This window comes from Dipodomys merriami, unplaced genomic scaffold, assembly GCF_024711535.1.
Source record: "Dipodomys merriami isolate MVZ:Mamm:240054 unplaced genomic scaffold, mDipMer1.0.p SCAF_236, whole genome shotgun sequence".
NCBI classification, from domain to species: Eukaryota; Metazoa; Chordata; class Mammalia; order Rodentia; family Heteromyidae; genus Dipodomys; species Dipodomys merriami.
The window spans coordinates 1,674,462-1,700,424 of NW_027203782.1; the positions used below are offsets into that span (position 1 = coordinate 1,674,462).

At 42.3% G+C, this 25,963-nt stretch overlaps 1 long non-coding RNA gene across 4 annotated transcripts in view; it reads left to right on the top strand.

Annotated features, from left to right (window-relative positions):
• Positions 1-23,170, top strand: part of LOC138835399 (uncharacterized) — a 31,745-nt gene extending 8,575 nt beyond the window's left edge. For 2 of the 4 annotated variants that reach the window (XR_011374588.1, XR_011374589.1), the window contains 7 exons: positions 3,729-3,795; positions 4,056-4,159; positions 6,812-6,976; positions 10,736-10,898; positions 11,986-12,070; positions 21,839-22,059; positions 23,111-23,170. This is a non-coding gene — a long non-coding RNA (uncharacterized lncRNA). The remainder of the gene's footprint in view (positions 1-3,728; positions 3,796-4,055; positions 4,160-6,811; positions 6,977-10,735; positions 10,899-11,985; positions 12,071-21,838; positions 22,060-23,110) is intronic. The other 2 variants (XR_011374590.1, XR_011374592.1) reach the window with 2 other exon arrangements.
• Positions 23,171-25,963: the final 2,793 nt, after the last annotated feature.

The following is a 25,963-nucleotide window of genomic DNA, read 5'->3' on the forward strand; positions in this document are numbered from 1 at the left end:
ATTAGTCCTCAATATGACAGTTGTGTTATTTATAAACTTTTTTTGTGCAATTAACTGCATTTGTTCATGTAATCAGCATCTGTTTGGTGTAGGAATGGGAATCCTGAACTTTAAATACCATTCAGAGGACTCTGAAGGATTTTCTAAACAGTTGGATTTTTGTCTAATATATTCACCAGAAATGACTCTGAAAAGAGACTCCTGCCCAACTCCTCTCACTCTGTGCCAGCCCTCCTCAGTGATATTTGTTGAGAATTCAGCAGTGATGTTGGCATTTAATGATATCTCAATGAAGTACTATAAAAACGGATGTAGCTGACGGGGGATAAATGTAGGAACCTGCTGTTGCGGTAGTGTTGGTCATCTTTTTCTATCAGCATTTTTGGACACAGTGGCAAGTGTCTGTGATCCTAACAATGACAGGAAGATGAAATCGGTAATTGTAGTTCAGGCATGCATCCAGGCAGGAAACCATACTCTCCCTGAAAATAGTCAAGGGAAAGCAGGGCCCAAGGCATGGCTCAGTGGTAGAGTGTCTGCTTACTAAGTTTGAGTGAGCTGAGCTCAAACCCCAGTACCATCATAACAAAGTAAAACAATGGTGGAAGATCACTACCAAATACTTTCCACAGAATTAAGTATATATTGGGCAGGATTGTGGCCCAGTATTAGGCTAGGGGTGTAACTCCATGGTACAGTACTTGCCTGAGGCTTTGCATTTGGTGACTGGCATTGAGATGAGGAGAAGTTGCATCGAAATTATGTAGGATGGTGCTGGTGGCTCACGACTATAATCAGCTACTCAGGAGGCTGAGACCTGGAGGATGGACGTTTAAAGCCAGCCAGGCAGAAAATTCTGTTTAGATCTATCTCCACTTAGCAAGAAAAAGACAGACTGGTGTTGTGGTTCAGATTAGTAAGACATCAGCTGAGTTCAAGCTGTGGTCCTGGCACCAAAAACAACAATAACAAAATAAATAAATAAAGGAATAAAGTGTGGGCTTTGGAGGGACTTTGGAAAAAGGAAGGACTCTCCCAAAATCGGAAGATGCATGCCTGAACTACAATTACCGATTTCATCTTCCTGTCATTGTTAGGATCACAGACACTTGCCACTGTGTCCAGCCTCTCTGTTGAGATGGAATCTCCTAAAATTTTCTGCCCATGCTGGGCTGGAACTGAGATCCTCTTAATTTTGGACTCTCACATTAGTGTTGGAGGATGAGCACATACTAATATAACAGGCTATGGCTGAGAAGGGATCTCACAAACTGTGCTGCCAAGGCTGACCTCAAATTATAATCCTCCATTCTCAACCTCTCAAATAGCTAGGTTTACAGGCATGAGCCACAGCAGTGACCTGCCTCATTTTGTTCACAACACTTACCAAAAAATAAGTTTATTAACACTCAAACATAATACATTGTATATCTGAACATTGTAAATTAAATGTATATATTGGAATATTATTTACATTCTAAGTACACACTAAATAATTTTTTAGAACAGAATGAGATAAATATAAGTGAAAAAAAATTCTGCATGCTATTGGATCATTTTGTCAATATTTTGTGATATAGGTATGTCATTATATTTTCAGATTAATTTCTTGCACCCAGTAGGATTTAGTTGGATGACAACCTACGAGTCAGGTTTTAGATTTTTATTCATATTAGGATATAGTTAAATGTTGTTTAAATGAGTTACATTGGTAAGGATGGTATTAATGAGATCAGCTTCACAATCCATCTTATACTTGGGATTGCTAAGTCATTTTAATTCTTTCTCTTAAATGCCAAGGGAGAGGCACAAATGAGCTATGATACATTCTTCCCGCCAATCCCGGGAAATTTTGGGGACAATGGTCAGATAAAGCAGTAACAATTTGCCCTTTAAGCTATAGACTGCTGATTAAAAAATATATAGATTCTAAAGGCTAAAACCTTAGGCTGGTCTCAAAGTGAGTGAATGGATAGGATTTATTTGTGTAAAGAGAGAAGGAATATTTCCTGACAGTATGTTTGGCTGTCTTGATTATAGTTTGCTCTTGACTTACCCATATGTTTGCATGTTTCTTCAGTGAGGTGTTCTGCTTTCCCATCATCAAGATAACATTTTCCTTAGCACCCTTCCAACATTAATCCTTTCTCCCGCTGATTTAAACATCACCTTGCTCACTTGGATCATGGATTATTCCCTCAATTTTACTTCCTTTTTTGTTCCTAGATTAGTGCTGATCAGTTCTCTACTCAGCCACTAAAATTATCTTCCTTTGATTTAAATTTGATCTTACTTGTCTCTGTTCTAAAAATCATTCAGTGGTTCCTCATCTCTTCGTTAGAATCTTTGAAATCTTACTAGGGTGTAAAGGCCCAGTCTTTGCTGGATCCTACTTTGTTGTTTTCTTCCTTTGTTTACATTAAATGCTGTGATCATACTAAACTTCCTGCTATGCTTTCACCCCCTAATCTTGGCACTCATTTTCTCTGCCTGAAACTCTTCCCATAACTTGAATTCCATTTTTTAAATTCTTTTTCTTTTCTTTTTTTCTGGTCCTGGGGCTTGAACTCAGGGCCTGGGTTCTGTTCCTGAGCCTCTTTGTGCTGAAGGCTAGTGCTCTACCATTTGTGCCACAGGGTCACTTCTGTCTCTTTCTGTTTGTGTGGTACTGAGGAATCAAACCCAGGGCTTCATGCATGCTAGGCAAACACTCTACTACTAAGCCACATTCCCAGCCCTGAATTCCATTTACTTTATACAATATCTGCTTCATACTCTCCATTCATTATTCTGTAATGTGACGCAAAGAGCATTGAGAGTGGAGGCCAAGGTTTAACTCCTAACCTTTGCTAAGAAATCTTGTGGAAATTCTTGACCTCTTCCAGCCTTCATTATCTTTATTGCCAACGTGTGATAATGCCCACCTCTCTTATAAGCCCATTAAGAACATCTATCGACATACTATACACAAAAAAATTCTATAAGCATGTCAGCCAAAGATGTTTGGTGTGGCAACGTTTGTGATGACAACAAGAATGATCCCAAGGAAGCATTTAGCTTCACTGCTCAGGTGACCTTCCTGAACCATCCAGGCCAAATCAGTGCTAACTATGCCTCTGTCCTGGATTGTCATTCAGCTTAAATTGCTTGCAAGTTTCCTGAGTGGAAAGAGAAACTTGAACAGAGATCTTGTAAGAAGTTGGAAGCTAGTCCTAAATTCCTGAAGTCTAGTGATGCTGTCATGGTTCATATGGTTCCAGCAAGCCTTGTGTATGTGGAGAGCTTCTCTGACTATCCTCCTTTGGGTCATCTTGCTGTTTGTGATAGGAGACAGTTGCTGTGTGGCATCAAAGCTGTGGACAAGAAGTCTGCTGGAGCTGGCAAGGCCACAAAGTCTGCCCAGAAATCTCAGAAGGCCGAGTGATTATTATTATCCCTAACGCCTGTAGCTTCAGCTTAACCAGTGGTGGAAGAAAAGTCTCAGAAATGTTTGTCTTAATTGGGCATTTAAGTTTAATAGTAAAAGACTGGATAATGATAACAATGCATCATAAAAACTTGAGAAGGAAAGGAAAAAATTCTATAAGCACTCATATTCCATGCTCATTAAATTGTTATGCATACTTCTGCTGCATTCACTCCTCTTCCTTCTCACCTTTCTTGTGATCCTCAGCAGTTTTTCTGGAATGTTTTTCATGTAAAACTTTATTTTTTTTCATGGGATGAAGATTTTTCTGAAGAGATAACAGATGTTTTTACCAACACATCTCCTGCAAATCAGACAAACTGGCCAGGGTAAGTTATTACTTCTTGGTGATTGAGATTCATTTGTGACACTTCAGTGAATAAAAACTGAGATAGTAACCATTTACGATATGGAAGTAAGAGCGAAAGCCTTGCTCTTTGTTGGTGACTTGTGAGCTATGTGCATATCCAAGGTCAGAGTGGGCAGGGAGGTGCTATATCCAGAGAAATATTTAATACAACATATATTCCATTGCCTGCTCATGCACAGGACATGGGATGCTTTTTCCTTTTATCCCTATCTTTCCCAGGCTCAGGAGACATTCTGTAAACCAGTACGCCCCAGGCACACAATGCTCTCTGGACAGAGGGAACTGATATAATCAGGATGTCCTGTTTGCTCCTAAGTCCTAGGGTAAGGACCCTAATACTTGATCTTTTTGGTTGTTGTTGTTATTAGAAAATAAATTTTGTTATGGAATGTCTTGGGTAAAAGAAAGACATTCCTCAAGCAACAAAGTAGCAGAAAGTTCCAGGCCAGCCTGTTCTAGCAGGGTTATAACTCAAAAAGAAAAAAAAAACATAAAGAAATACATGTTTAAAATCTACTGAATGTAAGAAAAAAAGAGTACAGTTTCCTGTGAGTATATAATGTCAGAGAGTTTCCTGGAAACAGTAGCCTCTAAAATGGGATGATTTTTTTCTTTATAGGGAAATAGTAATAACATTTATTATTATAACCACAATTCAGTGACATTCAGTACATTTCCAGTATTGTAGAACCATCACCTTTATCTTATCCCAAACATATCCATCACCCTCGACAGAAATTTTGGGCCATTAAACCATTCATGCCTCTTTCCTTACCTCAACCCACAGTAGCCCTGAGTTATTTTCTGTGTCTGTGAACTTTCTTACTCTTGGTACTTTATTGTTGTAGTCTGAATGTTTGGATTTCCATAATTTTTCATATGGTAACACTTGATCTTTTATTCTTATCCCCTAATGTTTGCTTTCTCCATGAAACCCTCTCAGAACACTCCTCGGGAACTCATCTTCTGCAGTTCAAGTGCATCTCTTCACTATTCAATCTAGTATTGTTTAAAAATGGTCAAATTTAAGAAAAGTCATAAAAAGAATATAAACAGTATTTGTGTGCTTTTTATGAAAATTCACTATAGTTAACATTTTCCTTCTTTCGCTTAATCACTTATTTGTGTGTATGTTCTCTTTGTGGACATACATTTGAGATTAACTTGTATATATCATAGTCCTCTATTCCTACATATTTTAATCTTGTTCTCCTCAGGATAAAAATGTCCTGTTATTACATATCCACAGTAGTTACCGGCTTCAGTAAATTAATCACAATGCCATACTTTTGCTTAATCTTTGTCTATATTTCAGTCTTGACAATTGGCTCAATTCTGCCCTCTCATTTTTTTCTCCAGTACTAATACCAGTACATGATCATGAATTATATATAGTTGTGTATACTTGATCTCCTATAGTCTATAATAATTCTCTGCTTTTCCTTTATAACATTACTATTTTTAACAACACAAGCACCTGCTTCCATTTAGTAGCTAGGATTAGAGGTATGAGTGACTGCTGACTAGCAAATGTAGAGTTCTTGAGGGTTAAATTGTGTTATTTGTTTTTGTTTTTGTTTTTTACAAAGTATGAGGCCCATTGTAAAAATTGCTCAGTGTTGATGACCCTATATAAACTAGCTTATTATCCCAAATATACATGTAGATGTTCAATAAGCAGATATGTCTCTATATTTTTATACTAGGTAATTTGCTAGGTGCTAGGGAAGTAATGATGAGGACATAGAAAAATCACAAGAATAAAAGAAATCATGTTAATAAATATTTTTGAGGTCAATAATTCTCAATGTGGTCCCTATGTGGCAATTCTCAGAAGGCAGTTTTCAAATAATTGAAATTTCAAATAATTTCAAATTGAAATAGAGATACAGGATATAGCAGGGGCATTGGCCTGGTTGTCTGCACACTAAGGATGTAGGGAAATGTGCACTGGAGCATGTGGTTCTGGGAATAATTTTTTAATACTTTTGTTTACATTTTTTACCTTTTTTCTCCAGGCTAGCAGGCTTCATACCTTGAGCCACAGCTTAATTACTCACTTTCTTTTTTCTTTGTTCCTTTTTGCCGACCTTGGGGCTTGAACTCTTCTGCCTGGGCCCTGTCCCTGAGCTTCTTTTGCTCAAGGCTAACACTCTACCACTTCAGCCACAGCAGCACTTCCAGCTTTTTCTAAGTAGTCTATTATGTTTCTCGGACTTTCCTTCCTTGCATCAAACTGTGATCCATAGAACTCAGCCTCCTGAGTATGAGTAGCTAGGATTACTGGTGTGACCCTTTGGCACCTGGCTAGGTTTTTCTTATGTTTTGGTTCTGGACCTAGGGCTTGAACACAGGGCCTGGTCAGTGTTGTTTAGTTTTTGTTTTTTATTTAAAGCTGATAGTCTATTTGAGCCAAAGCTCACTTTCTGCCTTTTTGTTGTTGTTTTTATTCTTTGTGTTAATCCCAGGGCTTCAAAGTGGCCTGGCCAGTCTCCAGTCTCCATGCTTTCTCCCCCTCCGCCCCCCCCCCCCAAGTTAGCAAGCACTACATCTTTAGCCAGTGCACAACTCTTCCTTTTTATTTTTGGTTGTTGTTTTTATTTCTTTGTATTTGGCTTTTATTTATTTATTTATTTTGGCTGGTCATTGGGGTTGAACTCTGGGCCTGGGTGCTATCCCTCAGCATTTCAGCTCCAGGTCCTCTACCATTTGAGCCACAACACCACTTGCAGCTTTTTTTTCTGCTTATGTGATGTTGAGAAATCGAACCAGGGCCTCATGCATCCAAAGCAAGCAAGCCCTCTACCACTGAGCCACCTTCCCAGCCCTGGTTTTCATTTTTTATGGTGATCCTAGGGCTTGACCTGCCAGTCTTCTTGAGGTGTTGGGCTTTTTCCCCCCTCTAGGATGGAAGTTTTACAAGTTGAGCCATAGCTCATCTTTTTTTTTTTTTTTTTGGTGGTTAATATTGTAAGGTCCGCTCCTGGATGGCAAGCAGACTCCACCCTCCTCACAGCAAAGTCTCCATCCAGTAACTGCATTACCTTGGGAACTGGGACACCTGGAAGAAGTCACATTTGCATCCACTGAGGTCATATCTGAATTTGATGTGGCCACACCTTTCTCTGCACGTACCCTAGGTAAGGCCTAGCCCAGGCCCAGACACTCTCTCTCTGCTCTCTCTCTGCTCTCTCTGCTCTCTCTGCTCTTTTCTAGCTCTTTCTTCTCTCATTCCTCTCTTTCCCAACTCTCTCTCATTCGAAGGCTTTTCCCAGCCAGGTGGAGTGCCAACCTTGCCTGGTCCCAGCAGGTCTACTGAATAAAACTAGTCCCTTACCTGAATAGCACATGCATGGTGCTGTTCTTACTCGGCTATCTCTTTTTTTAAAACCTAACAAGTGAGATAAGTGTCCTATGGCTCTAACTACTCAGGAGGCTGAGATCTGAGGACCTCAGTTGGAAGCCAGCCCAGACAGAAAAGTCCTTGTGAGACTCTTATGTCCAATTAAGCACTCAAAACCCAGAAGTGGCGCTATGGCACAAATGGTAGAGCACAAGGCTTGAGTACAAAGAGGCTCAGGGACAGCACAAAAGTCCTGAGTTCAAGCCCCACAACAGTCAAAAAATACAGAAAGAAAAAAAGTACTACAGGAAGCCAAGATGACTATCCAGACAGCTTGGTATTGGCATAAGAACAGACATCAGGACCAATGGAATAGAATTGAAAACCCAGAAATGAACCTACAGACCTATAGACATCTAATCTTCGATAAGGAAGCTAAAACAATAGAATGGAAGAAAGACAGCCTCTTCAGTAAATGGTGCTGCTAAAATTGGTTAACTACTTGTAGAAAACTAAAGCTAGATCCTTATATATCACCTTGCACCAGAATCAACTCCAAATGGATCAAAGACCTCGAAGTCAAAGTACACACTTTGAAAACATTACAGGATGGAATAGGAGAAACCCTAGGTCTCCTCGGCTCAGGCCAAAATTTTCTGAATAGAGACCCGGAAACACAACAAATCAAAGAAAGGTGGGACAAATGGGATTGCATGAAGTTGCAGAGCTTCTGCATGGCAAAGGACATAGCTAGCAAGATCAATAGAAAGCCCACGGATTGGGAGAAGATCTTCACTAGCCATACAACAGACAAGGGTCTCATATCTAAAATATACTTGGAACTCAAAAAATTAAATCCCCCAACAACAAATCCTCAAAGAAACAACTGCCCAATAAATAAGTGGGCTAAAGACTTAAAGAGAAACTTCTCTGAAGAAGAAAGAAGGATGGCCAATAGACACATGAAGAAATGCTCAACCTCCCTAGCCATAAAAGAAATGCAAATCAAAACAACATTGAGATACAACCTCACTCTAGTTAGAATGGCTAAAATCAAGAACTCTAACAACAACAGATGCTGGAGGGGATGTGGACAGAAGGAAACCTTACTTCATTGTTGGTGGGAATGTAAACTTGTTCAACCACTTTGGAAAGCAGTATGGAGGTTCCTCAAAAGACTTCACATAGAGATCCCCTATGACCCAGCAATCCCATTTTTGGGCATTTACCCAAATGTTTACAAACAAGACCACACTAAAGCTACTAGCACAACTATGTTTATTGCAGCATTATTTACCATAGCTAAGATATGCAACCAACCCAGATGCCCCTCAGTAGATGAATGGATCAAGAAAATGTCGTATATATACACAATGGAATTCTATGCCTCCATCAGAAAGAATGACATTGCCCCATTTGTTAGGAAATGGAAAAACGTGGAAAATATTATATTAAGTGAAGTAAGCCAGGCCCAAAGAAACATAGGTCCCATGGTTTCCCTTATTTGCAATATCTAGTATATGTATGAGTCAAGCGGAAAAGGTCAGATAATGTGATGTTAGGAAAATGAATCCTTAGATATGTATTCAAATGTTTTTTTTCCTTTCATGCATTTGTTTCTAACGCATTTATAAGATTATCTCTTTGTAGCTTTGTATGTCCCTCCCCCACAGTATAACCCTGCTTTTACTATATTTGATGTCAGTATAACTTGTGTAGGAGATGGGAAAAAACAAGTCGTTTAAGGATACAGGTAGACCTGTTGCAACAATGAGAAGTACAAATTGTCATGTCGAAAACGAGCTTTACAATGTTGGTGGGGGGGCTAGCGGGGAGGATTGGGTGGGCAGATGGGGGGGAGGCTGGGAAGGGATGTTAAGTGTAAACAAAGGAGGAGGCTGCAATGCTTGATAAGAAATGTACACATTAACCTGCCCATGTAATTGTAACCCCTCTGTACAGTGTGTTCACAAAAAAATAAAAATAAAATAAAATAAATAAATAAGGAAAAAAAAGAAAGTTGAGAGCCAAGGTTCAAAGCCATTCTAGGCATGAAAATCAATGAGACGTTTTTCACCAATTAACCAGCAACAGGTAGGAAGCAGTAGAGCTCTACCCTTGAGTAAAACTCAAGTTTTAGCCCAGGAGTACCATAAATGAAAAGAATTCTCATTTACTTTCCTGCCCAGGCTGGATTCAAACCACAAATGCTCAGATTTCAGCTATTTGAGCAGGTAGGATTATAGGTGTGAACCATATTTTTAAAATCTTGAATTGGCTCTAATATTTTTGTCCTTCTTTTCATTAATTTATTATTCTTTTTCATTTTTTCATAAGTTTGGGTCATCCAGCTTATTATTAGGGCTGGCCACTGTTTCTGAGGTTTTTGTTTTGAAGTTTTTTTTTGTGGATTTTTGTCCCAACCTGCAGGACGTCAATGAGGGCGATGAACCTAAACGAGAAGGAATGAAGGGACAAGAGACATGAAGAATGACAGCAAGACAGGGATTCTGATCAAGCTGCAAATTTTTATTTTTCACACAGGGGTATTTATATGCTTGGAATAAGGAAGCTTTTAAATTGGCCATTAAGGAAGCTTTTTCATTGGCCATAGCAGCTGCAGGATGTTTGCGTAGGGCAGGGTGAAAGGGTGGTCATTAGCAGCTGCAGGATGTTTGCATAAGGCAGGATGAAAGGGTCGGATTTCTGAGAGTGGTTCTGTAAACTCAGCCACAAGATGTTCCAGTGAGATAGTCAAGCCTATCTTCATGTTGAGAGACTCCTTTTGGATCTCAACAGATTTTTTTTTTTGAGCTTGTTATAGTACTTGAACTCCAGGCCTGGTCATTATTCCTAATTTTTTCTCAAGACTAGTAGGCTTCCCACCTCAAGACAGTTCAAATTGTGGCTCTTTATGTATTTTTCTTTCTTTCTGCATTTATTTTAGGTGATGCTCTTATGGTTTGTACTCAGGACTTGGGCATTTTTTTTTTTGAGTTTTTGTTGTTGCTGTATTTTTTTTTTCTTCATTGCTGGTCTTAGGGCTTGAACATAGGGCCTTAGCTTTTGCTAGTCATAAAATCAGGGCAGAGCCACTGTGTCTGAGGTTTTTCCCTTTTCTTTCTCAAGACTAGCAGTGTCTATGGCTTGAGCCACAGATAAAGTTCTGGCTTTATTTATTTATTTATTTATTTTCATTTTTGTTGCTAGGGCTTCAACTCATGACATGGCCACTCTCCTGAGGCTTGAAGTCAGGGCAGGGCCATTGTGAATGAAGCATTTTTTGTATTGTTTATTCTCAAGGTTAGCATACTTTAACAGCTTGAGCAACAGCTGCATGAATGGCTTTGTTTATATAATGTTCTCTACCACCCCCACCAGGCAAAAGTTGTAAAGTTCATTTTTGAAATAATTTCTTGTACATCTCATTGTTGCAATAGGTCTAGCTGTAACCCTATTTAAACAATTTGTTTTTTCCCTTCACCTTCACAAATTACCCCAACATCAAATACAGTGAAAATGTGGGAGTTATTTATTTATTTGGTTCTGGTCCTAGGGCTGGAACACAGGGAGTGGTGACTCTTCCTAAACCTGAAATCAGGGCAAGGTCACTGTGCTGGAGTCTCTCTCCCGTGTCCTGAGCAAGGCTGGCAGGCTCCAAAACTTAAGCCACATTTCAACATCTGGCTTTGTAAAACAAATTTGGTGATTCATAAGGGGTAAGTTTCTTATGGAGGAGCTGGGAAGTGGCTCAGTGGTAAAGTACTTGCCTTGAGCTGAAGAGCTAAGGGACACCATCCAGAGCTGGAGTTCATGCCCCACAACCCACAAAAACGAAAAAAGAAAAGAAAAAAAAAGCTGAGTGCCAGTGGCTTACACCTGTAATCCTAGCTACTCAGGAGGGTGAGATCTGAGGATTGCAGTTCAAAGCCAGACTGGGAAGGAAAGTCCATGAGACAATTATCTCCACTAAATCACCAGAAAACCAGAAGTGGCCCTGTGGCTCAAGTGGTAGAGCACTAGCCTTGAGCTGAAGAGCTTAGGGACAGTGTGCACGCCGAGTTCAAGCCCCATGACCAACCAAAAAAAAAGAAAGATTCTCATGGGAAGACAGGGACATTAGCCAGGTTCTAAAATCAGAGTATGGTGATTCGAAGCCAGCCAGGGCAGGAAAGTTTTTGAGACTCTCATCTCCAATTAATCACCAAGAGCATGGAAGTAGAATAGTTCTAGTCTTGTGCAAAACAGCACAAGTTCAGGCCCCAGGACTAGCACACATAAAACCTAGTGTCATGGAGCTTCCTGCCCAGGTTGACTATGAACCACAATCCTAAAATTTCAGCTTCCAAAGTAGCTAGGATTATAGGCATGAGCCACTACTTAAAAATATTTCATTGACTTCTCTCTTCTTCTTTTGCCTTCTTATTATATTGTTCATTTCGTGTGTGTGTGTGTGTGTGTGTGTGTGTGTGTGTGTGTGTGTGTGTGTGTGTGTGTGTCCTGGTGCTTGTTCTAGACCTTGAACTCTGGAGCCTAGCCACAGTCTCTGAATTTGTTTTACTTTTATTTTTAATGCTGTTTCTAGGCTTTGTATTCAGGGCCTAGTCCCTGTCCCTGAGTCATTCTTTTGTTGCTGGTGGTGGTGGTCCTAGGGCTTGAACATAGGGCCTGGTCACTTCCTGGGTTTGAAACCAGGGCAGGTCCACTGTGTATGAGGGTTTTTGTTGTTCGTTTTCCCTCAAAGCAAGCAGTCTCTGTGGCTTGAGCCACACAGATCAACTTCTGGATTCTTTTACTTTTTGGCAGTTCATGGAAGATAAAAATCTCATAGAATATAAGAGTACTGTATCAGCAACTGAAATCTGAGGATTGGGGTTGAAAGCCCGGGCAGGTAAGTCCGTAAAACTTATCTCCATTTCATCCCCCAAAGAAAGGAAGTGGTAGAATGCTACCTTTAAGAAAAAAGAATTTCTATTTCAAGCCCTGGGTTCAAGACCCCTACCTGATACATACTCACAAACTCGTAAGGGACTTTTCTGCCTGGGATGCCTTGGAACCCAGATCTTCAAATTCTGTCTTTTGTGTAGCTTGAGCTCCAGGTGTAAACCACCAATTCTCTTGGCTTTTGTGCTCATCTTCCACTCTGATTTTTATTTGTGTTTTGTATTTAATTGATTAATTATTAGTAGTCCTACCCTATGTATCTGGGCCTGGTCACTGTTATTTTGCTTTTTCATTCAAGGCTGTTGCTTTACCACTTGAACCACAGCTCTACTTCTGGCATTTTTGCTGGTTAGTTGGAGATTAGAGCCTCATGGAATTTCCTGCCCAGGTGGGCTTTTAACCACCATCCTGAGATTTCATGCTCCTAACTGGGATTACATGTCAGCCACCAAAAAGTGCCTGGCTCACTCAATTTTAATATTCTTTTTTTTTGTGGTTGGTCATGGGGCTTGAACTCTGGGTCTGGGCTCTGTCCCTCAGCTCTTCAGTTCAAAGCTAGCGCTCGACCACTTGAGCCACAGAGCCACTTCCAGCTTTTTTCTTTTTTGCTATATGGTGCTGAGGAATCAAACCCAGGGCCTCATGCATGCAAGGCAAGAGCTCTACCACTGAGCCAACTTCCCAGTCCTCAATTTTAATATTCTTAATAGGCTCTTACAGTCTTTTTATTCACATGATGATGATGATGATGATGATGATGATGATGATGATGATGATGATGATGTGCTGGTCATAGGTTTGAAATCAGGGCATGGGTGCTGTCCATGATCTTCCAGTTGAACCTCAGCTCAAGTCCTGGACTTTTCTTTATTTCTTTTTGCTTCTTTCTTGGTGGTTAATTTGAGAGAATTGTCTCATAAAAAACCTTGGCACTACTCAGAAGGTTGAAATCTGAGGATTGTGTTTTCAAGCCAGTCCTGACAAGAAAGTCCAAAACACCCTTTTCTTTTTCTTTTTGTTGTTGTTGTTGTAATGACAAAGGTGAGGTGCAGTGGAGTTGCAGTTTCATTAACAGGTAAAAAGGATGTTTGCTTTTGAGCAATAGCCTCCCAAAGTACACTGCCTCCTGACTAGGGATGGTCCACTGATGGTTAGAATGACTTGTCTTCCTTCTATGACCCTATTACCCTGGTAACCGATTGTTTACAAAGATGTGATCCTGACACCTTAGCAACATGAGAAGGGACAATATCATTCCTAGGTTGGGATGAAAACCAAGTGGATCCCCCCATTTGGTGTGCTGCCTCGCTCTGGGGGGCCAGGATGATAGTGCACCCTTCTGTGAAGAAGGAAAATGACTTGAACAATTCTGTACTCTTTGTTCATTTCTGACAGATGAGGGCTGTGGATAAATTCATGGACTCACCTAGGGACAAGCAGGGAATTTTCTAGGATCTCCATTGTGTCTAGGAAGGAAGGGCCTCAGGTTTTGCTGCAGAGAGATGCATCCTACAGTGCGGTTGCAGCAGCCCTGGCTTGCTCCAATGCCAGTGATTTCACAGATCAGCAATATACCTGGACCCAGGAAATGTCACCTTATGCAGATGAAATAACTCTCAGGACATCTGTCCTGATGACCATGGAAGCCTATGCCAGTGCAAGCGTTGGTGACACAATTCTGCTCATGTGGCTGGGAGTATGGAAGTGGCACAGGTGTGGATTTGAGGTGTTGGATAGCACACGTGGTGTATGCTTTCTGCTCTGCCCACCACATGAGTAAAGGCAATGCTGGATTCTGTCTGAATTTAACTGGGGTCTGAGGGACTGTGGATTTTCTGGGATGCCAAAACTCCCAGGGGGACATAGGTTGAGCTGGACTAGGTGAAAGGGAGTGAAGGAAACCTCCAGAAAGAAGAAAGTCTTGATTCTCTTTAAAAGTTCCTTTAATGCTTAAATTTTAATGAAAACGGGAAATAAATGGAAAAAGTGATTCTAGATCTCAGTTTCCTGAATAGCTAGCATAACAGGTGTGACACTAGTACCCAACTCACTCTTTTGTATCTATTGAGTTTATTAGGTTCTAGACACTGTAGCAAGGAAAAAAAGAAAAGCTTTGTTTTGAAGGTCTATGCCTTTGTGTGTGGGGTTGGGAGAGGGTAGGGAATGTATACACATAAATATGTTTAAATATATGATGGAAAAAATATATTGAGTGATGTGCTAGGGAGGAATGTTAGCAATTTGCAGTGATGTATGAGTTCAGAAAAGCCTCATGTGGTAAAGTGACTTAGAAGAGATCAAGGCAACTCATCCAGGCCCCAGAATCAGGTAGAGTCATGAGCTCGAAGTATGAGCACCTACACCTGGGTCCCCTCCCATTTCTGGAGTTCCCTCCATACAACTGGCCCCTCCCTCTCTCTGCCCAGACCCACCTGGACTCCCATCTACCTCACTTCCTTTTCCCTCAGATCCTCCTGCTACCAGGATAGTGATGGAGGTCATGTGCTCCCTCTTGGGGGAAATATCGCTTCTCTAATAAACCTTGTAATAATCTTTCTCCTTTGCCTTCCTGCTTCTGCATGGTCCCCTTGCATGGATTTTTGTCTAATCCTCTTACATTGGTCGCCCCTGTGGGGATAGGCTCCCCAGTGGGTTTGATCCTCCCTCCACTTCGGAAGGAGGTTCAACCAGCTTCCCTGGGACCTATGCTGAGATCCTATACGCCAGCCACCAGAGGACCACCAAGGTAACTTTCTCCTGACTGAGCGCTCTACCAGCCCATCCAACACTGCTAATTAAGTCCCACTCCAGGGTAAGTGAAAAGTTTATCTGAGGTCTGCGTTTCTGATTCTGATATCTCAGTGGTAAGGGTACCTGGGCCTCTGTGACTTACCGAGCCCCCCTTCCCCTCATCAGAGCCAAACCTTGGCCAAGTGCCAGGGGCCTACCTTGGCCCAAGGACCCCTCCTCCATGGCCCAAGGAATGCAAATGGACAAACATGAAGACATTCTCCACTGGCAGGGCCACCACCCCCTTTAGGAGCCAACCTGTACTGTGGAGAACACTCTAATATAGGCCCATGGCATCAGGTCCGTTACCATGGGAAGGACACTAAATTTCTTTACATTAAGGCCACCTGGGCCTTGGAGGGCTTCTGAGCCCCTTCAATCAAATTTTGCCCCAAATTTAAAACTCCACTTCTGCGAGTGCTTGGGCAGATAGCTCTGGCTCTCTCTCTCTCCCTCTCTCCCTCTCTTCCTCTCTCCCTCTCCCTCTTTCCCTCTCCCTTGCAACTGAAGGTAAAAGTATGGATGAGTTTAAGTTTAAACTCCTCCTCTGTGTACTGCTTTTGCAGTTTCCCCTCCTCTGCAGTCTCCCCTGTGAGGCCCTCCCCTCTTTTGCAGCCTCCCCCACAAGGCACCCTCACTTCTTTGCCCTTCCCCACGAGGCACCCTCACTTCTGCGGCCTCCCAGTGAGGTATACTCCTTTTTGCAGCCTCTTCTGTGAGGGAGGCCCCCACCCCTGAAGGACTTCATCTGTGAGGTCCCCACTGCTCTGCGGGACCCCTCCTCTGCCTTTGTAGTGGGGGTGGAAGCTGAAGCTCCAGTTTTGCCAGAAACAATGCATAAAGCATAAAGTGACTCCATTTAGGGTATCATCTCTTATTCTTTTCCATGGTTTTCCATGGTCAGGACTGACTTTGTCCTGGCCATTGTCTCAACATCCATTGCTGGGATAGCTTGTCCGGGTTGGCATTTACGGTTTGGACTCAAGGCCTGGGCACTGTCCCTGAGTCCTTCTGTTCCAGGCTAATGCTCTACTACTTAGAGTCACAATGCCACTTTCAGCCTTTGGCTGGATAGTCCTGGTTCTGTGCTGATTAGTAGGGAGATGGAGTTTTAGAAGGATTTTTTTTGTGCCCAAGATGGCTTTGAACTTTCTTACAAAAGCTCTTTTTATTTCCAGCTAAAGCAACAAGGAGATCAATGAGATGGAGGTTACCTATAACTTGTTAACAATTGACTAACAATTACTTGTCAGAGATTTTTAAAAGAAAGCCCAGTAGATGCTTTTAACCTGAGACTGATTGGCACTCTAAGTACAGCCCACTGCCTCTGGGTAGCCTGTTTAAAGTGGCTTATAGACAACATTTAACCTATAACAAATGTACAGGCCTTTTCTTGGGCTACAGCAGCATAGCCTGTTTAACACCCTGGTTTATAAAAGCATTTTCTGTCTGGCAGAGGAATGCCTACCTATGTAGGCCTTTAGACAGATCTCAATAGGAACATAATCTCAGCTTTACAAGCTTTTCAACAGATGAATTTAACCAGCTCAAAAGTTACTGCCAATTAGGACTTTGAGCAGATACAGGGGTTTTGGGATTTACATTCTACAATCTTAGCTTTTACTACCCACTATCACAGATCTCTGGAAAGTTTTGCCCAGTTACACCAACATGGGTGATAGGAATGTTTAAAAACTTATCTTTCCATGACTTTCTGGCTTGATCAATTTTTTGGAAGACAAAGCTCAAGTAACTCAGGACCTGATACCACTTTTGTCATCCAAACATTTGTTTGTAATTGCCTCTGAATGTTTTAACATTGTCAGGGTCCCTGGAGTGCCTTTCTTATGTTGGGATAAATACATCTTTGGCACTTTCCTTGGTCAGTCGCCGGACTTGAACTCAGGGTTTGAGTACTGTCCCTCAGCTCTCCAGCTCAGGACTAGCACTTGGCCACTTTAAACTCCAAAACAACTCAGCTTTGAGCACTCTGTTGGCAGATTAGAGATGACAATCTCACAGGGACTTTAGTCTGCCTGTGCCTGGACTGGCTTCGAACGACAGATCAATGAGTTGTTTTTTTTTTTTTTTACAGTCACTTTGAAAAGACCCCAGACCCCAGAATACGTTCATCCATTGAGCTCTTTAAGAAAAACCACTGCCCCTTCCCCTACATAGCTAAGAGAGCAAGCAGGACGCAGGCAAGTCATTAACCACTGAGTCACCGCCTGCAGACCTCAGCATGACTCTAACACATGCCCTAAAACCAGGCATTCCTGAAAAATAGCCGACCCTCCCGTCCCTTCCTGTAAAACTTAGCTATAATGGCAGGGTAGGTCAGGAGGTAATAAATCACTTGTCAAAATTAGGGAACGAACAGTTTCGATGCATGACGACCAGCACAGACTTGCCGGGGCAAGTACCGACACGTCAGCTTTCCCCCAACCCCACCTGCCCCATCTGGCCAGCTTAACCTGACCAATCCCCACCCTGAGCGTAATTTGAAATTAACCAATCAATACTCTGTAACCAAGCATCTTGCTTCTGTAACCTTGCTTCTGCTGTCCATAAAAAGAGGGTGCTTTCAAGCACTCGGCGCGCAAGTCTCCCGATAGACTATGTCGCCCCGGGTACCCGTGTAACCGGTTCTCAGACATTCAACCCGAACCTTGTGGATCTCGAGGTTGAGTGCACCTGGGAGCCGAGGGCTTGCCCAAATAAACCTCTTGCTGATTGCATCCGCACAAGTGGTCTCGTTGTTCCTTGGGGAAGGGTCTCTTCTGATTGAAGGACACCCCACGCTGGGGGTCTTTCAACTTTTACTCCAATTAAAAGCAACAAAGATGGTCATTGGAAGTAGTTTTATAAGCATGGTTTTACTTATTAAATTACATTTGACAAACGTGTCCTATCTTTTACTGTGGGCCTTCCGGCAACTGTTACAAAAAACTTTAGGGGCAAACCTGAATAATCCTATTTTTTTTTTTTTTACTTTGAAATAAACCTTTAGGAAAATTTTATCTTTTAAACTTGTCTGGGAGGTCAGCCACTCCCCACAACTTCTCAAATTTTTACAAGGGGGATGTCATTTTAAATCCTTTTTGTGAAGTTATGTTAATTTGCATTTAAATGCATCATTGAAACACTGGGCTGTATATTCTTTGCCTGTAGGCTGTCCTGTGGGCAGTGAATAGAAAGAGTGGCCATATTTTTTTTCTGCAGTCTGAGTTACCTTTAGGAATTTACCTCCAATTGTAAAATAGTATAGAAATCAATTTCTATCCTTTGCTCATACACCCTGTATGGTCTAACTTCTGGCGATTAACATTTACAGAACCAAATATCTAATGTGGCTTGTGTTTTACCCTTAATTAACAGGCTTTTGGTCATGTAAGATGAAGCAAGGCCAGAGTCTGAGAGAGACTGTGGCATCTCCCAGCATGTATGGACTGTTGCACCTCCTGTTGGTAACCTGCAATATTTCTACATATACTGGTTAGAGACCTGGTTTACATTGTCTTTTGCAGGCTGGTGCCACTGGTTTAGGCAGCTGTGCCTGGGCATAGTCACTCTGCTCCCTTGATCTTAATTGAAGTTGATCGGCACACAGGGGAGAAAACAGAGAATGAAACCCTTAGCTTTAGTTTACTAGCCATGGTCAGTGTACAATAGTTAACTCTTAGCATAGATGGACATAGGAATGACATAATTCACAGCCAACTTAGTTACCAATTTCATTTACTTTGTAAAGGACATTGTCTTTTTTAAGTCCTTTTCCAAGGTCTTTTAAAACTGCCTGTTTTTTCTTTGGCTTAGTCAGGTCACAAAGTTTTAAAGCAATTTAGATTAATTCACAGCTTCCATTGACAAAGATTTTTAGTAGGCAGAGTAACCTTGAAACCATAATCACTTACATATAGTCAAATAAGACACAGACAGACATGTTTGTGCACAGATTATAGAGCATGCTTAGATTTTAAAATAGACTTTTAAAGTTTTGAAATTTTAGTGGAACTACTTTTCTAATTATGAAGGAACCATGTGGTCAGTTTAAAATACAAAACTTTGCCAACAAGAAACCAAATGAACAGGAGGCAATAGGAACATACACTTGGCCTAGCATAATGGCACCACAGGACAGGGGAGGGGGAAGGGGTAGTACCAAGCTGAAGTACCAAGATGCCAATTTGGCACATCCACCACTTGCTCAGTGCTAGAGAGAAGATTAATACACTTTTGGTAATATCCAAACTTGTTGGCCTTTATTTCGGTGAGTTTAGACTTAAACTCACCCATTTTCTATCTAATGAGTAGAAACAAGCAATTACTGGTTACATTCTTCCAGGGCTTAACCAACGCGTTTAGCATATGAAATACTTGTGAAAGAGGTTACAAGCAGGTAATTTTGGCAAGAGGGAGAGTTTAAGGGGAGGGGGAGAGAGAGAGAGAGAGAGCTACTTGCTCAAGCACTCTCAGAAGTGGAGTTTTAAATCTGGGCCAAATTTAACTGATGGGGAACCAACAGCCCTCCAAGGCCAGGTGGCCTTAATGTAAAGAAATTTAGTGTCCTTCCCATGGTAAGTGACCTGAAGCCATTTGCCTACAGTAGAGTGTCCTCTACAGTGCAGGTTGGCTCCTGAATAGGTGGTGGCCCCACCAGTGGAGACTGTCCTTATGTTGGTCCAAGGTGGGTCCTTGGGCCATGGTAGGCCCCTAGTGGCTAATTCTAGCACTTGGCCAAGTTTTTGGTCAGATGGTGAGGGTGGGGCTCAGTTAGCCCAGAAAGGCTCAGGTGGCCTTACCACTGATATTGGAATCAGAAACCCCGACCTCGGACAAACTTGTCACTTACCCTGGAGTGGGAATTAATTAGTGGGGCTGGATGGGCTGGTAGAGCGCTCAGTCAGGAGGAAGTTACCTTGATGGTCCTCTGGTGACTGGAGTGAAGGATCTCAGAATAGGTCCCAGGGAAGCTGGTTGAACTCCCTTCTGAGGTGCAGGGGGAGCAAATGCACTGGGGAACCTATCCCAGTATGGAGCCACCAATGAAAGAGGATCAGACACATCCATCCTATGGGACCATGCAGAGGCAGGCAGGCAAAGGAGAAAGATTACAAGGTTTATTAGAGGAGCCATATTTCCCCCAAGAGGGAGCACATGACCTCCATCACCATCCTGGTAGCAGAAGTATCTGAGAGAAAAGGAAGTGAGGTAGATAGGAGTTCTGGTGGGTCTGGGTGGAGAGAGGGAGAGGCCAGTTGTATGGAGGGAACTCCAGAAATGGGAGGGGGCCCAGATGTGGGTGGAGCTGAGGACCAAAGGTGAGCAATCTACAAACTGCAGTTCAAAGCCAGTCCAGGCAGAGAAAGATTATCATCTCTAACTAGCCAGCAGAGTGCCAAAAAAGTGGGCAGAGTTGCTTTGGAGTCCGAAGTGGCAAAGCGCAATCCTTGTACTGGAGAGCTGAAAAACAGCACTCAGGCACTAAGTTCAAGTCCAGTGACCAAGGGAAATGTCAAGGTTGCATTTACCCTAACATAGAAAGAGGCACTGCTGGGACTTTGGCAATAATGTTTGGCTCTTCTAAAATTGATCAGAGCTGGAGGTCATGGCAAGCTAGTTTATAAGCATGCATAACTGGGCAAAAACTTGTCAACCATTTGTAATAGTTGGCTGTAAAAGGCTGAGTTTGTGAAATGTGGGGAATAGCTTAAATCCAAACTGCTCTGTATGTGCTTAAGACCCTAATTGGCAGTAAATTCTGGGCTGACACTAACCAAATAAATTTGTTTAAGAATAAAATATGAAATTGTTAGGACCAGATCGAAAGTAAACAGATAGGGTATTAATTAGAACAAGGAAGGAGAAAATTCAAATTTAACTGAGACAAATAAGTCCCAGGTAAGCAGAGAAACATTGGTATAAACACCAAAATAAAACAAAATTGTGGTCTGATAATTACTAAAAAGATCATTTATATCAGGATTTAGACCAAATGTTAAATTTTCAAAGATAAGGGCTTAAGTAGAGAGTTAAGCACCAGGAGCTACACTAAACATCTGTATGCCAAAGGATGGGCTGTCCCACCTAGGCTATTTGAGGAGCTAAACAATGCTTTCGCCCATTTGGGGAGGTAATGTTTTCCTAGAATTTCAAGGTAAGACTTGTCCCACCTCCAGGCCTTGAAGCTGGGTACAATGCCCCCATCTCCAGCCTAGATACCAGGATGTCTACAGGCAGTTGTTTGGACTCAACCACCCTATTTGCCTTAATGCAATTTGTAATCACTAACTGTTAGTTCTGCTTTTATAACTTGTTTGTCAATTACAAAACTGCCACTGAACACCTACAAGTGGAACTTCTTATGGATCTTACCTTTAAACATCCTAGACTATTTAAATCTTTTACAAACCAAAGTACTAAACAGGCTATGCTGCTATAGCCCCCCCCCCCAACAGGGTCCATACAGCTATTAAAAGTTAAAAAATTATGTCTAAACTCTAGTTTGGAATAAAATGTAATTAGTAAAAAGTTGTCACCTTGACAAACTACCCCACACCATATTATAAAAGCCAGTGTACAACCAGAAAAATATTAGGGGAGTTTACTAAAGTTAGTCCCCAGGAAAACTTCTTTAATCAACCTGTGTAGACTAATGCCAACTGTTTACACACCCATAAAACATTTAAGCTTCAATTATAAAAAAAAAAAAAAACGAAAAAGGGGAATCCCCAAGGGAAACTTTTGCCTTCACCTTATTTAAATTTTTAAAATTTCACTCAAAGTGATCCTTTCACTAAAGCTGAAAAGCATTTTATCCCTCTAGCACCACCTCACTATCTATTCCCATATGGTTTAAAAAATTTAATCAATGAAGACTAAGAGTAATGCCCCATAAGGGAAAACAGTGTTTCTATCATTCCAGATGGATCCACTGGCAACATCTGGGTCCCTTTTTGACTCATCCGACCTCCAGAGAAGCAAAAACAACACAACACAACCCTGAGGAAGAAGATCTAGTACGCAGCTTCGCAGACCTAAGCTTTAAGTCCCGAGGAAGCCATCATCCTTATCTTAAGAAAACCAGCTTGACCCCACCAACATGGGGTCAGAATAAGGTGTTGACACAAGACCGAAGCCACCCTGGTCAGTACAAAAACCCCTAGAATACCTGAATATCTGTTTTGGCCGTGATTGCACTGCTTGTGAATACATCTGCAGTGAACATGCATATTGGGCCTATGTCCCTCACCCACCATTGTTAAAATTAGTGGATTAGCTAGACCAAGGTCCGGTGGCGTATACAAATGACAGCACGTATTTTCCGCCACCATGGGATCATGCAGACCCTACTCATCCAGGTGAGGAAGGAATACCTTATATTATTTCCTTAGGATTTGAGTCTTTACCACTGTGTTTAGGGACATCACCTTGCTTACCAACCAGAAGACAGGTATGGGCATACATCTTGCCTGATGATAAGATCAACAATCATATGGGGCTATTCAGAACAAGTTCCTTAAATTTTATTGGTCAGGATCATTCTTATACAAATAAGACTGGGCAACCACCTAACCTAGTATGCCAGGACATTAATTATTGAATTGGGTTTATGTTTCTATTCAGTGGTCTCAGTGTCAAAACCCTAGAGGAAAGATTATACAGCATAATGATAACATCTCATTTATAGATTGAGGTCCTCATGGATGTTTCATTGCCAATTATTCTGAAAAGCATGTTGGTGATTGGTATACTAATAATTCTTCTGACGGTGACGTCTATACAATGGAGTTATAAATCATGTAGAACCCATTGGCTTGCTCACCTGACATGATGGAGGCCTTGTGCCTCGTAGGCCACATATAAATTTCAGGGGACACTTAGGGCCTGAGCAGTGGCATTTATAAAACTTGCCACCCAATTTTATACAACTCAGAATTGGATTGGTCACTTTACTAGGGCCCATGAGGCAAATTATACATTTTACAGGAATCATTCTTCTACTGTACAGGGTTGTATTAAACTTTCCTATGTACTAGCCCACAGGGACAGTGTCAATCAATGAGAACCCACGCAGCCAGGACTCTTTACATGCTTAAATCATACTATTTCTTTTAATATGCCTTCTCAGTCTCTCTTGATATTAAGATCTCGCTTAGGGGTCTGGGTGCCTGTTAACCTCACCCGACCTTGGCAGGAGAGCCCCACTGTTGGTTTGTTGAAAGGAGTCTTCCAGCAACTGCTGAAGAGAACTAGGAGATTCCTGGGTCTCAGTGTAGCTGTGATCCTTGAAATGATTGCTATCACCATGACTGCTGCGACTGCTGGAGTGGCCCTGCATTCCTCCATCCAAACCAAGGACTTTGTAGAGAAGTGGCTGGACTGTCACCAGCTATGGACTCATCAGCACAATATTAAACAGGACATTGATTCCCGTCTGAACACACTGCAACACAGGGTGCAGTGGATGGGAGACTAGATAATTGATCTGCAGAAACAGCTAACCTTCAAGTGTGATTAGAGCTCAATAAACTGTGCATCACTCCTACTTGATTCAACACTTCTAACATTACTTGGCAGGGACTTCACTACCACCTGCCAGTCTTGCAAGGAAATTTGACTTGGGACATCCACTAGTTACAGCAGGAAGTCATTGAGACTTTCTTGGCACAACTCCCTGGGGTGGGATATGAAGGTCTGGCTGAGGGAATTGCATCTGTGCTAAACCAATTGGACCCTCGTACCTGGTGGCACAGTTTTAAACATAGTGTTTCTACAGATCGATTGCATTATGTCTTGTCAAGATATTGCTGTCTACATTCCAAAATAGTTTCTGCAAATCCCTCCTGCAAAGGATCTCTTACTTACAGTTGTACTTAAAAAACAAAAAAGGGGGGAGATGTCAGAGGCATCGACTGGCATAACCCCATTTGTTGCTGTTTCCACAGTGGGATCTGGGGACACGATGTGTGGTATAGGCAAGAAGGGACTACACCATGTGGGTATAGACAAAATTTATTGAAACATCACATGCTTATATACAGCACACAAGCAGGAGAAGTAAATCTTCAGTCAGGGGCAGAGAGTTAAACAGTTTTATGGGAGCACAGGCAATGAGAGTTTAAACAGAAAAAGCTAATCCTTGTCAACAAATGTGGAGCAGTTCCACTAATCAAGGTTGTAAAAGTAGGTAAAGCACAGGTGATTACACATAGGGGGAGTCTCCAGGCATTGTTCTACGTGGTTAAGTAGATGAAGCAGGAATGGTACTTTGAGCAAACCATTACCTGAGTCTTGCACCGGGGGCAGAACCTTTGCCCAGCATGGAGGAAGGGGTGTCCCTTCCTCCCCGAGAAGAATTGGAAGTGGTCCTGTGGCTCAGGTGGTAGGGCACTTGCTTTCAGCTGAAAAGCTGAGGGACAGCGCCCAGGCCCAGAGTTCAAGCCCCACGACCAACAAAAATAAATAAATTGGAAGGAAAGAATGCATGCCTGCATGCACCCTCAGGGCACACAGGTGCTCAGATGGGGTTTTGTAGGCCTATGCCTCCAACACCCATCTGAACCCCTCTCCTTTTGCTCCAGATCCAGCTCCCAGATCTTAGGCCGATTGGGTGGAAGGGGGTTGTGTCAATCCTGGAGTTTTTCTCCGCCTCTGGCTGTGCCTGAGCAGCTGCAGGAGCCCTGGCCCATGCTGCACGAGGCAGCAACAACTGCTGCAGTCGCTGCTGCAAGTTTGGCCATTTGGCTCCACTCCTGCCTGGTTGCCCTGACACTGGAGGAGTCTCGCTGACTCCTTTGCTGTTTCACACTGCACCTCCAGCCTAGGGATGAGCCCAGGAAGCTCGGCGCTGGAGCCTTTGAGGCCTGAGGTCAGCCACTGGAGGGATTTGGAGGGGCTTCCCTGACTGCAGGGTCTGGCCTGAGGAGCCTGTGCCCCAGCCATGGCTGCTTGCTGCTTCTCACTGTTGCTCAGAAGAAGCGGCGGTGGCGGCGCTGGCCTGTAGCCGGCTTGCTTGCTCCCTCCGAGGCTCTTACAGTAGTGTTACTGGCAGAACAATATCCCAACTGCTCTAGTACTATTTTATTGTATTTTAAAAATAAAAGACTTCATGGGCCCCATAAGTGCTTTATAAAATATGACTGGCAGCCGCTATTTAAATAAATGTGAGAATTCAGGAGGTTTTTTTTTTTTATCTTCCTAAGTGATTTTTTTTGTCTGTCTTGGGACTTGAACTCTGGGCCTGGGTGCTGCTGTCCCTTAGCTCTTCAGCTAAAAGTTAGCACTCTACCACTTGAGCCACAGGACCACTTAGGTTTTTTGGTGGTTTATTGGAGATAAGAGTCTCATGGTCTTTCCTGCACTGGTTGGCTTTGAACCAGATCTCAGCTTCCTGAGTGGCTAGGATTACAGGCAGGAGCCACTTGCGCCCAGCTCTAAGTGATCATTTTAAAGGCTAAGCATGATAGATCACTCCTGTAGTACCATCGACTTGGGAGGCATAGATTGAGAGGACTGCAATCCAAGACCAACCCAGGCAAAAAGTGAGATCTGATCACAATCATCAAGCTGGGCTGATTCCAATAATCTCAGCTAGATGGGAGGCTGGTCCTGGGATGGGAAGAAAACAGGATGCCCTAACTTAAAAACTAAAGTACAAAAAGGCCGTGGTGTGGATTAAGAGTTAAACACCTGCCTAAGCATGAAATCCTTTGTATAAACCCTAGTACTGAGAAAAGGAGGGAGGGAGGAAAGCAGGAAGGGATATAGGGGAGGGAGAGAGATGTTATTTCATTAATTTTACATTTTTCCTAACACCATTCATTTTGAGTTTCTTTTGCTCAAGACTAGCACTCTGCCACTCAAGCCTCAGTACCACTTCCAGCCTTTTCTCTTTATGTGGTACTGAGGAACCAAACCCAGGACTTCATGTATGTGCTAGGCCAGCACTTTATTACTAAGCCACATTCCCAGTCCTTCTTTTATTTTGTAAGATGAGGTTTGGTTTTGTGTTCTTCTCTTGGCATGGAACTTAGGCTAGTCTCGACCT